This window comes from Lichenostomus cassidix, chromosome Z (assembly GCF_008360975.1).
Source record: "Lichenostomus cassidix isolate B80296 chromosome Z, HeHo_3.0, whole genome shotgun sequence".
NCBI classification, from domain to species: Eukaryota; Metazoa; Chordata; class Aves; order Passeriformes; family Meliphagidae; genus Lichenostomus; species Lichenostomus cassidix.
The window spans coordinates 36,972,484-36,983,611 of record NC_139511.1 but is presented as its reverse complement, the minus strand read 5'-3'; the positions used below and the strand labels follow the sequence as shown (position 1 = coordinate 36,983,611).

At 37.7% G+C, this 11,128-nt stretch overlaps 1 protein-coding gene across 6 annotated transcripts in view; it reads left to right on the top strand.

The window, feature by feature from the left end:
• The first annotated feature begins 479 nt into the window (after window positions 1-479).
• AOPEP (aminopeptidase O (putative)) overlaps window positions 480-11,128 on the top strand; it is a 191,480-nt gene continuing 180,831 nt past the window's right edge. For 4 of the 6 annotated variants that reach the window (XM_085043637.1, XM_085043636.1, XM_085043633.1 and 1 more), the window contains exon 1: window positions 480-612. The gene's annotated coding sequence lies outside the window, so the exon portion shown is untranslated. The remainder of the gene's footprint in view (window positions 613-11,128) is intronic. The other 2 variants (XM_085043635.1, XM_085043634.1) reach the window with 1 other exon arrangement.

Here is an 11,128-nt window from a genome sequence, read left to right as displayed (position 1 = left end):
CTAACCAGGCCCAGCTCCTGCAGTGTATCTTCATAGGAGAGATACTCCAGACCCCAAACTGTCTCTGCGATTCTCTGCTGGACCCTCTCCAGTGGCTCCTTGCCTCTCTTGTGCTGAGGAGCGCAGAGCTGAACACAGCACTCCAGATGTGCCTCACCACGGCCGAGCTGAGGGACAGCATCGCCTCCCTCACCCTTCTGGTTAAACTCCCGGCGCACCCCAGGACACCACTGGCCCTGCGGCCACAAGGGCACCGCCGGCTCACGGGGAACTTGTCGCCCATCAAATGAGCCTCTAACCGGCGGGGCGATGCCAGGTGTGCTGGCAGCAGGGGCGTTACCCTCCTCCCCCCACGGAGCCCGGCGGCAGCCCGTGGCGGCAGGCCGCGGCGGTGGCGGGCGGGGCGCGGCGGCGGGGCGGGGCCGGCCCGATGAGCTCATCCGCGGGCGCCGCGGCCGGGCTGAGGGCGGCGGGCGTGAGGCGGCAGCAGCGGCAGTAGCAGCAGCTCGGGCGCCTGGCGGGGCCAGCTGGGGGCCGACGTGTCCCGCGTGTCCCCGCGTGTCCCCGCACACGCCCCGGGAGCCGGCACCGGGCGGGGCAGTGGCCGCCGCTGTAAGTGTTCCTTCCTTGTCCGTCGCCCCCCACCCCCGTGCTTGCCGGCGGCCCGGACGGGCTGGCTCCCCTGTCTCGCAGCGCTTCCCGCCGGCCCGCCAAGCCTCGTGCGAGGGATGCGCTGCTGGAAGTGACAAAACTTTCCGTCCCTGCCTTCCCTTGCAAACTCAATGGGAGCAGTGCTGGGGGCACAGTCCAAAGCAGGAGGGTTTGTGCCACCAGCAATCCCTGCTGTCCTTTTTTTCACACAGCTTGGGTCAATGGCCTTCTCAGGAAACCAGCTTCTGCTTTTCTGAAGGAAGTTTAAATGTGGATCTGTTCGAGCCTCTCAAAGCTGGTTAATGAGCTGTTCCACTCATTGGCCTCTTTAACACTGGAAACATGTAGGTGAAACTCGTATCCTAGTAAATGGTGTTGCTGAGGATTTCAACTTAGTTGTATGCTAGGTCCTTTACTCAGGATAGCGCTTACTTTTACAAGAGTCAGGTTAAATGACTGAGGTGGCTTGCCAGTGTCGACATTGGAAAGAGAAGACTTTTGATGATTCCAAGCTTAAATAATTAGTTCTTTGACATTGTTGGTGGTATTCATTAATGACAGCTGCACTAAGTTGAAAACAGTCAGTCTCTTTCAGCAAAAATTTTATTTAGGTGCTTCCGATGTATGAATATCATCTGACATGCATGCTCCATCTCCTGAAACCCAGTCACACATAACCTTTCCTTTGTATTTTGAGTGGAAATAAAATCCAAAGTAGTTCTGTGCCAATTTAATGCAGTTCAGCATCTCTATAGAGTCACTCACTTTGTGGGGACTGCTGAAGATCAACTAGCCCCTTTCCCCAGTTCAAGCAGTGTTAAGTATAGCACATTACCCAGGCCCATGCCCACCTTGAAATCATTCTGTAAAATAAAACCCAGAAAATTCTGTCCTTATACAGATGTTGGTCATGGGGTTTTGTTTTTATGGGGTTGTTTTGTTTTGTTTTTTTTCATAAAGTAATGATAAATTTGTGGGCAGAGACTTGTAAAACATGTATTTGGTTTCTGCTTAATTATTTTAGGTACTGTAATACAAGTAATTGCTAATGGACTACAGAGACGTTAGGGGGAATATCAGGATGCTTTTCCTGTCTCCTTTGCCAATAGTAAGCTACGCTTTTTCAGTCTTGGATGATTTTCTTTGGGAATTAGTATTTTGAGGGCAGAAGAGAACTTCTGTTTTTTTTGGTGTTTCCCCTCTTCTGTAAGTTGAAAAGGAGGAGTTTTCTCTCTTGACTTAAAGTTTCAGCTCATTGGAATAATTTTCTCTTGCTGCTAGCTTGCTGCTGTAGTTGGGAAAGAAGGTCTTCCATTAGGCTCATTATTCCTGTAGTTTTCAGACTTAAAAGGAGAGTTCTGGAATGGTACCAATTGTTTTATCAAGGGATATCAGTGATTGAATTAATTTTCACATCAAAGCATCATTATGAAATGTGCTGTTTTACTTGTGATGCTGAGTGAGGTCTGCAAGCTCTCTTCTGTGGATTGTTTTATAGTGGTTTAACAGTAGCAAATGTTTCTGTTAGTTTGTTTAAGCCTTACTTTCATCTACAGAACCCATTCTTGCCTTAAAAAGGCTTAAGATGTCTTAGGTAGTTGTGTTACGTGTGCGTGGGGGAAAAAAGTTTCTAATTACCAAAAATAATGTATACATATTACTCAGTATTTAAAGAGTAAAATTATTGTTGATACTGATGTTCAAAACTGAATTCTTTCTAAGATCTTAGTGTCGTACATTGTGTGAAAAATGTGTAAACCTGGATTTGGAAGAAGCTGCCATGAAAGCAGTTTAAAGGGAATTAGTTATAAAGCTCTTATAATTATTAAAGAGAATGTTTATCCAGAAGGCACTTTAATTTTTTTTTTAATCCTAAGTAGAGGGCATAATAGCTTGTAATTCTAGCACCTGCTTGTTGGAAGCAATTGAATTAGCTTTTTTGTACAGATGAAGCAAATCATGCTTAGCTGAAGGTGAAGAGAGGCGAACATGGCTTTTTTTTTCTGGTGTAAAAAGCTGGTGTTTAAATGTGTAGCATCTGGATATTGGCCAGTGGCATGCAGGGGAAGACTGTGTCTGAAATTCTTCTACACCTTTTGAAGAATACAGTGAGTACACAACACAAACAAGTTGTTCTGTGTGCTTCAGAGATCCTTGCTTGTAGATTAGGTTATTAGCTTACATTTTGAGCTCGCATGCATATGCCAGGCTGTGTGCTCAAGTCACTGTGCATGGAAATAGCTGTCCCTGTTGACTTGTGTTCAAAGCAGATTATTCTGTCAGAATCAGCTGCCAGGAAAAATATCTTCAAAAAGACTTATCATAAATTGGTAGGGTTTGTCTGACCATCCTTAGTTTGCTAGGAAACTCAGTTCCTGTAAATTTCTATTGAGTTACTTTAATGGACTATTACTGCAGGGAATAAGTTTGTGTGTTGTCTGAAAAACAGAAGCTGAGATAGAAATCACCATCTTAGGGATTAATGCCAGCTACTTGTGTCAGCATTTGTGTGTAAGTTTGTGCAACTCTGATTTTGCACGCTAGAAAAAATAGTAATATTGTTTGTAAAGCATTAACCAGGTAATGTATTAAAATATTTCTAACAACTCTAAGTTGGAAGTTTCCCAGGGCTAGGCAGGCATCAAGTACAGAGCTGTAACTGCTTGGATTGGTTGGAAGACCTGTTATCTTGATCTTCTTTCATCCAGCCCTCTCTTTCATTCATTTTTGTTTTCTAAGATTTTGGAAATGCATGAAAAGAGACAGCTATCGTTGTGCTCTGAAAGAGGAGGTGTTTTGTGTATGCTTCATGTTTGGCGTATGTCTTCATGAGAAGACTGATGTAGGACTATCTTAGACAACTGGATTTTGTGCCTATCACAGTTGGGTAAGCCATGCCAGCGTCATGTGTAAGACAGTCCTTCACTGGCTGACATAGCAGGAGTGCAGTGAAATTAGGCATGTGCTTGGAAAGGGAGTAGATTATTCAGTACATTCTTGATAGTGTACTTCTAGCTCCTGATACTGTATTATGAAGTCATCTTTAATGACCATGTATCTTCTGTTTTTCAAGATTGGTTTGTTTGTTTTTTTTTAAAGTTTGTAAGCCTTTCATTTGCTTCCACCTAGTAGTGCCTCTGATGGACTTTCCAGCAATGTCAGATAGTTTTCTAATTTTCTCATCTGAATTACTACTGTTAGAGTGGAGTAGTTAGCTATCAGCATTCAAAATAACAGCTTCTTGGAATAATGAAATATCAGTATCAGGTACCATAATTGATCACTCTAGTTTTTAATGTGCTATTTACAACTAGACTATTTTGTATAAGAGTTAACCTCCTCCCCTTCCTAGTTCACCATTTGAAATGGGTATTCTGGGTAGTTCAGATTGTCCCTGGGTTTTTTTTCATCCACTTTCACCATATCAAGTTAAATTTGCAAGTTCTTCCCTTCCCCTATCTCTTAATTCCCTTTTCCTTTTAACTGTAAAAACCAAGACTATGAGTTACAGTGTATTGCCTATAGAAAAGAAACTTTTCTGTAGATACTTTAGGAAGATTAATCTTGTCTGCTTTGAAACCATGTTTTATGTTGCCTGGAAAATTTTTTTCTCATATTCATTTTCAGAGACCTGTGATTCTAATTCAGGCTGATGCTTTTTGTATTGAGTGGAAAAACAATGTTATACAAATAACATTCCCTGAAGAATAATTTCTCCCATTTCCTATTCCTCGTGTGTTTTATGCAGCTCTGTTATGTGCTGGTGATCAAGATTGACTCTATTAATGTTGGCCACCATCTGCTGTTATTGTTTATTCTTTTGTGAACATCTGTCTTCTAAAATATTAAAACACATATAACCAAATAATCAGCTTGCCCTATAATTTTATTACTTACAAAGTACATTTGATAAGGAAGATGAATTGAATGTAAGGTCTATTTTTAAAATATACTAGTAATTTTTTACATCTCTGTATGTGGAAGAAGTGTGACATGAAAGACTGTTTGTGAAATGATCACCAGGACTTTGTAGTAGCATTACAATTTCTAATTTTTTTTTTTTCCATGCCTGGAGTTCAGCTAGTAAACTTCCTTTTCCAAAGATGAAATGAAAGCCAGGTACTCATATTATGGGCATAATATAACAAAAAATATTACAGAAGACAATGTTGAATATGAGAAGTATCTCAAAAAAAATGTCAAAAAAAAAGTATCTTTTCTGTGATGCCAGTACCTTGATATATGTGTAAGATAGTGAAGAACTGAGCAAATCCTCAAAGAATATTTCTCAGAACAGCTTATTTATGAAGCAGGAGTAAAAGATGTACTGTTTGTGTATACAAACCTCAAATATGTGCAGAGAACTTTCAAGGTGTCCAGCAAGGATTTTGCTTCAGAAGGTGAGGTAGCATGTTTCCTGTATTATATCAACACTGTGACTACAGTTTGTTCTCTTGACCTGTTGAGGAAAAATGAAAAGAAATACAAAATGAATGACAAATGCTAGACTGAATTAGTTACATGATTGTAGACAGTTGGGGAGTTAAGTTTTTTACACTCCATCTCAATCTGTGTTCAATTTATGAGAAAAAATGTAGGAAAGAATCCTTCCTTTTTTACCTAGGCTTGACTTACAAATTTGCGTGACATTGCAGCCCCTATTGATTCTGCTTAGCATTTTCTTAGGCTGTATTTTAGTCCTTGCAGTAGTAATCATGTTGGTGGGATAATAATACTATGATTTGTGAACATTTTTGGGAAGACTTGATTGAAGAAAAGACACCATAAAATTGTATTTAATCAAATGCAATTGGCATCAAATGGTAAATTAAATCATTATTTACAGCCTGTTCAGTTAAACTCCCCAAACTGTCACAAACTTAACAAAAGACATCACAGTCTAAGCAAAGAAGAGAGCATGGGATTACAAGCTTATTTGATAGTTGCACAGCTACCTTTTTTCTCCTCACCGTTCTTTAGTACCTGTCATAACAACTTTTTGCTACTGTGAATGTACACATACTTTCTCTGTGTGTCAGCTCAGTGATTTAGTCATGTTGGACCAATGAGAGACAGTCTGTGTGTAGATGACAAACTTTGAACAAAGGATCAATAAGTTGTTTTACATTGTTGAACTAGCATTATTAGTAGATTGAAGGCAAGTACAGAGATACCTAGAATTTAAATAATAATGTAACTATATATATATATACAAATAAGTAATTTTTTCCTGTTCAGTTATGGGTTTTGAGAATGGTCCTTTTAAGAAATAAAAAATCATTACCTGATCATTATTCTGGTGTTACACTCTGTAGTAATTTCTATCGTAGCCTTTTGTTAAAGTGCATCCTTCTGGTACCATATTTTGCTTGGTTTTTTTTTTTTTTCCACTTGTTTTTTTTTCAGGTTTTCTTTAATGTTATTCCTGTTATTTGTTTCATTGTGATTGTAATTTCATTTGTTTCACACAGATTGTGAGCATGGTCATTCCATGCCCCATTTTTAAATTTTTTTCTTGCTAATAAAACCGCTGTCTATTTAAATGTCCACTGTCTATTTCAGCATCCATATAAATGGTTAATTCTTGTCTTTTCTTTTTGAACAAAACTGATGATTTCCTGAGGTGGTTAAAATCCAATATTTGCTAAGCCACACAGAGCCTGAAGGAGGAGTAGATACCCATCTTGTCTGGGACACAAGTATTTATCCATGTATTCAAATATCATAAAATTAGTAGTGCTGTTGAAGACAATTTATCTGTTCATCTCACGTCAAGTGAATTTTTATGTACCATGACTTTGAGCTCCAGTGGAACATTAAATCATATTTCTAGCTCTTAATCAGGTGACTATCACATATATGTATTAAAATATCTCCACTCAGTTGTTCTAAATTCTGGATAACCTTACATGGGTTTATTGTTTTTGGTTTTTTTTTATTTTTCCCCACTGTAAAGGCTATGTGCTTTCAAAAAGTACATCCTTTTACCATGAAGTTTCTTGTTTATAAAACAGGCTAAATAGAACAGGATTAAAATGCACAACTCTTTTGCAACTTTATTAATATTTTCTTTAAAAAGAAATCTGGAAAATACATTGTGTTAGCACTGATTATGCTTCTATAAATTTTGGCCTGATGTGAGTCTGAAGTTGAAAAAGAATTGTTTAAAGTCAGTGTCTTATGTTCATATTTTGTAACGACTTATAATTCTAGAGAGTGAATTTTATTGCATATGTGCTCAGCTGATTTACTACATAAAGGGGTAACACTACCTGCACACAAGAGGGCACACTAAATCCTCTGAAATATAATTGCAGAAACTGTTTTTAATTAGGGTAAATTGATGTCTATAAAGAAAATAATGAAAGAACACTTTGAATGTGGTGCTATTTTTAATTTTAGCAAATGTTTTATATTAATGTTTTATGTGTGTGCCAGAAAACTTGACTAATCTTTAAGTCCTTTTGGTTTAGTTTGGTGAATATTGTGAAATCCTGTAGCTGAAGATTATTATTGTTTGAAGAGACTTAAAGAAAACAAAATATTCTGGGCTTCTATTGAAAGTGTAGAGAGCACTCTTTCCTGGGAGTATATTTTGGTATTCTTAAAATGATGTATTTCTGTTCTTCTTTATTTCTTCCTTTCCTTTTCATTTAGTGTTTCAGTTCAGTAACAACAAAAAAGCAGCTCTAAAGAATACAAAAAACTGTCAATTTTTCCAGTTTTGAAAAATCAGCTCAGCGTAATGTCTTGGAATGCATGGACAATAGGTGTATTTGCAAGACATCTTAATGTTTTTTTGCTTGTCTCTTCCCCATGCCCCTCTACAGACAGGCTGCATGTCTCCTGTACACACCCAGTTGGGTAGTGGGGTGTAGCAGGTAATCTCCCGTAATTGCCTTATCCCAAGGCTGGCCTCTCCTGCCTGCACCTGTGTGCCTCAGTACCCATGGCTCAGTACTCAGCCATGTGAGTGGCTCTCTGCAGGCCTTGTTCAGCTAATGAAACTACAGCTCTTCAATAGACTTATTAAAATCTTTGTTTCTTTCCAGAGGAGTGAGTTAAGCTAAGTGAATTGTTAGGCCATTAGCTTATGAGTATTTAGTGGGGAAAAAAAACATGCTGTGCAGGCTAAAATTGTTCAAATAATAAATATTGTTGCTTTCTCTTACTAAACAAATGAACTATTAACTAATGAAGAAGTAATAGATGTTTTGCCTTGCCTTTGGAAGAGCTCTTATGTCCTACATTAACTTTCTTTAAGTTACCTTTGAATGTAATTTTAATATTCATTTGTTTATAACTTTAAAGCCAACCAAACTCTCAATATCAACTTCAGCATTCTCTAGTCATTCAATTTTTAACTCTGAGAGTATTTTAAATTTATTTCAACATACTTAAATGTAATTGAGTCTGTCCTGTGTTTTGCTTAGCTGTTGTTAAATCTAGGTATTGCCTCATGCTGGGTTTAAGTCTATCCCAATTTGAACTGCCTCCTAAAGGGAAATCATATTCTGTCCCCAGATGTATGAGTTCATATCCTCACTTTTGTGCTTGGAGTAATCTGTCTAGTCATTGAATGAGGTCAGTCTGGAGAGGTTACAAGTGCTTTGGAGTTCAGGGTGTGATTTACTAAGATGAGTTGAAGTCGTTAAGTTGAAATTCAGTGTACAAATAAGAAAGTCTTGAAAAGCTCAGAGAATTATGGTGATTTTGGCTCAATAGATCTAAACCTGAGATTTAAAGGCTGAGGTTACAAAGAAATGCCGTTTCTATTTTGCAAGTACTTACTGTCTTCCTTGCAGGGGCTCTGCTGCTTCTGTGGATTTGTTAAACGGCCAGGCTTTGTAAATGGTCTTGCTTTATAAGATGCAAAATGAACTATTTTGATTCAGACAACAACTTAAACTTTATTTTAATAATCTGCTTATTCTGAACCAGTGTGTTTAGTGATTGGGAAGATGGAAGAATGACGTCCAGGTGGGGGTGGGGGATAGAAAAGATGAGAAACAAATGAGTGTGACCATATAACTAGGTCCTCTTTATCCATAACTTTAGGAAACATGAACTTAGTGAAGCTTAGAGGGAAGAAAACATGTTTGCAGGAAAGAATACTATTAAAAATTAAATCATGCTAACTAGTGAGACTGAACAATTCCCTTCTGCAGAAGTGTTTAAAAAGAATATGAGTGTTGCACATACTTCTGTGTCATCTGAGGGGCAAGAACTGTATTATTCCACCAAGGGCTCTTCGTGAAGGTAATTCATCTCTCAGATAGGTGAGGTATGCATCCAACAGAGAAAGCACAAAAAACCACCAACAAAGCACTTTGAGAATATTTTTGATAAATCTGGAGTTTGAATAACATGTATGAAGGGCCAGATGTAGAAGTAACATAATTGGCTGATGAAAATACATTTTGATTGCATGAAAGATAACCTGCCAAAACCCTAATTCATACATGCAGGGCATATTTTAAATAGCTCCCTGCATGTATATGAAAATTATTGCATTTAATGAGTATTGGAAGTCTATTTCAAAAAGGCAAATATTTGGAGTCAGGTTATGAACTTTCTCAGTATTTTAAATGAAGCAAACTAGACAAGTGCACACAGTTAATTTGGGCAAATATAGATAGGAGTTGGCAAGAGCTGGGAGTCTCTTGCCTTATCAGTACCGTGAAGAGTGGTGTAGCAGGAGTGTTTGAGTATCTAGCGTTACTTTGTACAGCTAAATATTACCGTTTAAGGAGCTCTGCCTTCAGTCTCTGTTTTCCCTTAAAATAGATACAAAGAGTATTTTTAAATATCTTATTGCTTGCTCATAACTAAGAGAATGTACTAATAGTAAGGGTGTGATAAACCACATACTCCTTTGGAAATGCACTGTGATAGCTTCTAATGATTATTAGAATGATTAATGATTAAACCAATGAGAACGATTAAACCATTCCTTAAAAATACCTGATTTTCAACTTTCACAACTTGAGGTACATGTATATGTTTACTGGAATTTGTAATGTGATAAATTTCACGAACGTCCCTAATGTTAGGGATTGTCAGCAATTGGAAAAACTAACAGGGATGTGGGAAACACTTCATTACTATTATAAACCTAGCATTGTATGTGGCTGTTCCTTCCCAAAACTATAGTGGTAGATGGAGTAGCAACTAAATGTTTTTTAGGACATTTTACTTCTAAATACTCAACTTGTATACAGTCTGAAGAAATGTTTTTATCAATTTTATTTCATTATTTTATACAATTTTGAAACATTGCAGAGTTAAGCTTCTGCTTTTCAGCAGGTAGAAGAAAATGTCTGCTTCTCTTAAATCCTTGCTAATGGTATTATATATTTCTGGAAAAGGGCTTTACCGGTGCAGTACCACTCACATTTTCCCAGTGGGTTTTTTAATTTTTAGAAGAATTTTTCCTTATCACAGTGATAAGGAAATCATGCTAATAATGGCTGTGGCCTTTCTGCCTCCAAAGAATGGTAGTATATAGTGGAGATGCAGAATCAAGGAGAGTGCTTATGGAATAAAAACATCAAAACATTTGTACTAATAGCATCTTCTTCCCAGCTTGTCTTAAATGTGGTGTTTCTCTATGTGCTGTGTATGAACTGTTGCTGCTGGCAGAAGGGTGCCGAGCGGTGCTTAAGCAAAACTTCCGTGGATGAGTTCCTCACTAAGTTAATAACTGCATAGTGCAAGGATGTTAGTGGGCAATTGCTTTAGAGCACAAGTAACAGATGATATGGGTGGCATCTCTGATGCTTATTCAGAGTTCCAAGCTTGAACTTCAAAATTCTTTAACTGCTTTTTAACATTTACTTTTGGCCACTTATTTGTATTATATAAACAGATATGTCCAAGTCACTGAAACTGAAAGTATATAATATGACTAATAATAGTTTTAAGCTAACCCTCAAAAATGGAGTATTGAAAAAGAGTTGAATGTTTCTGATATTTCTTAATCTGTACAACTGTACAGTACAACAAGACTGCCTAACCCAAACATTGTTACAGTGCATGACCATGAGACACTAGAATACAGGAAACAAAGCAATTTTGTTTATAATTTTTATTCTATTAACAGTGGATTTTTGTCATGTTACTAGGTGAGAGTAAGTCTTTGGAAGTACCTTTGGAAGCTCCAGGCATAGACCAGATAGTACAGAAATTACATTTTAAAAAATCATCAAGGTTTTTGTACATTTTTTTCCTTCTCTGAATTCAGTGTATATTTGCAGCTGTACATTGAAAAACCAGCAGTGAGGCTGTTAGCAAATATCTTTGGTTTAGGTAGAAGTAGATGTACTATGAAGTGTCAGAACTTCAATTAACACAATGTGGACAGAAATTCCACTAAGGATGTGTATGCAAAAATTGACAAGAAATTTCAAGGTCATGCATTTCCTTGTACTTTCTCAATATTCTGTTGCATGTAATATTCTACCTATTATTGCAGATT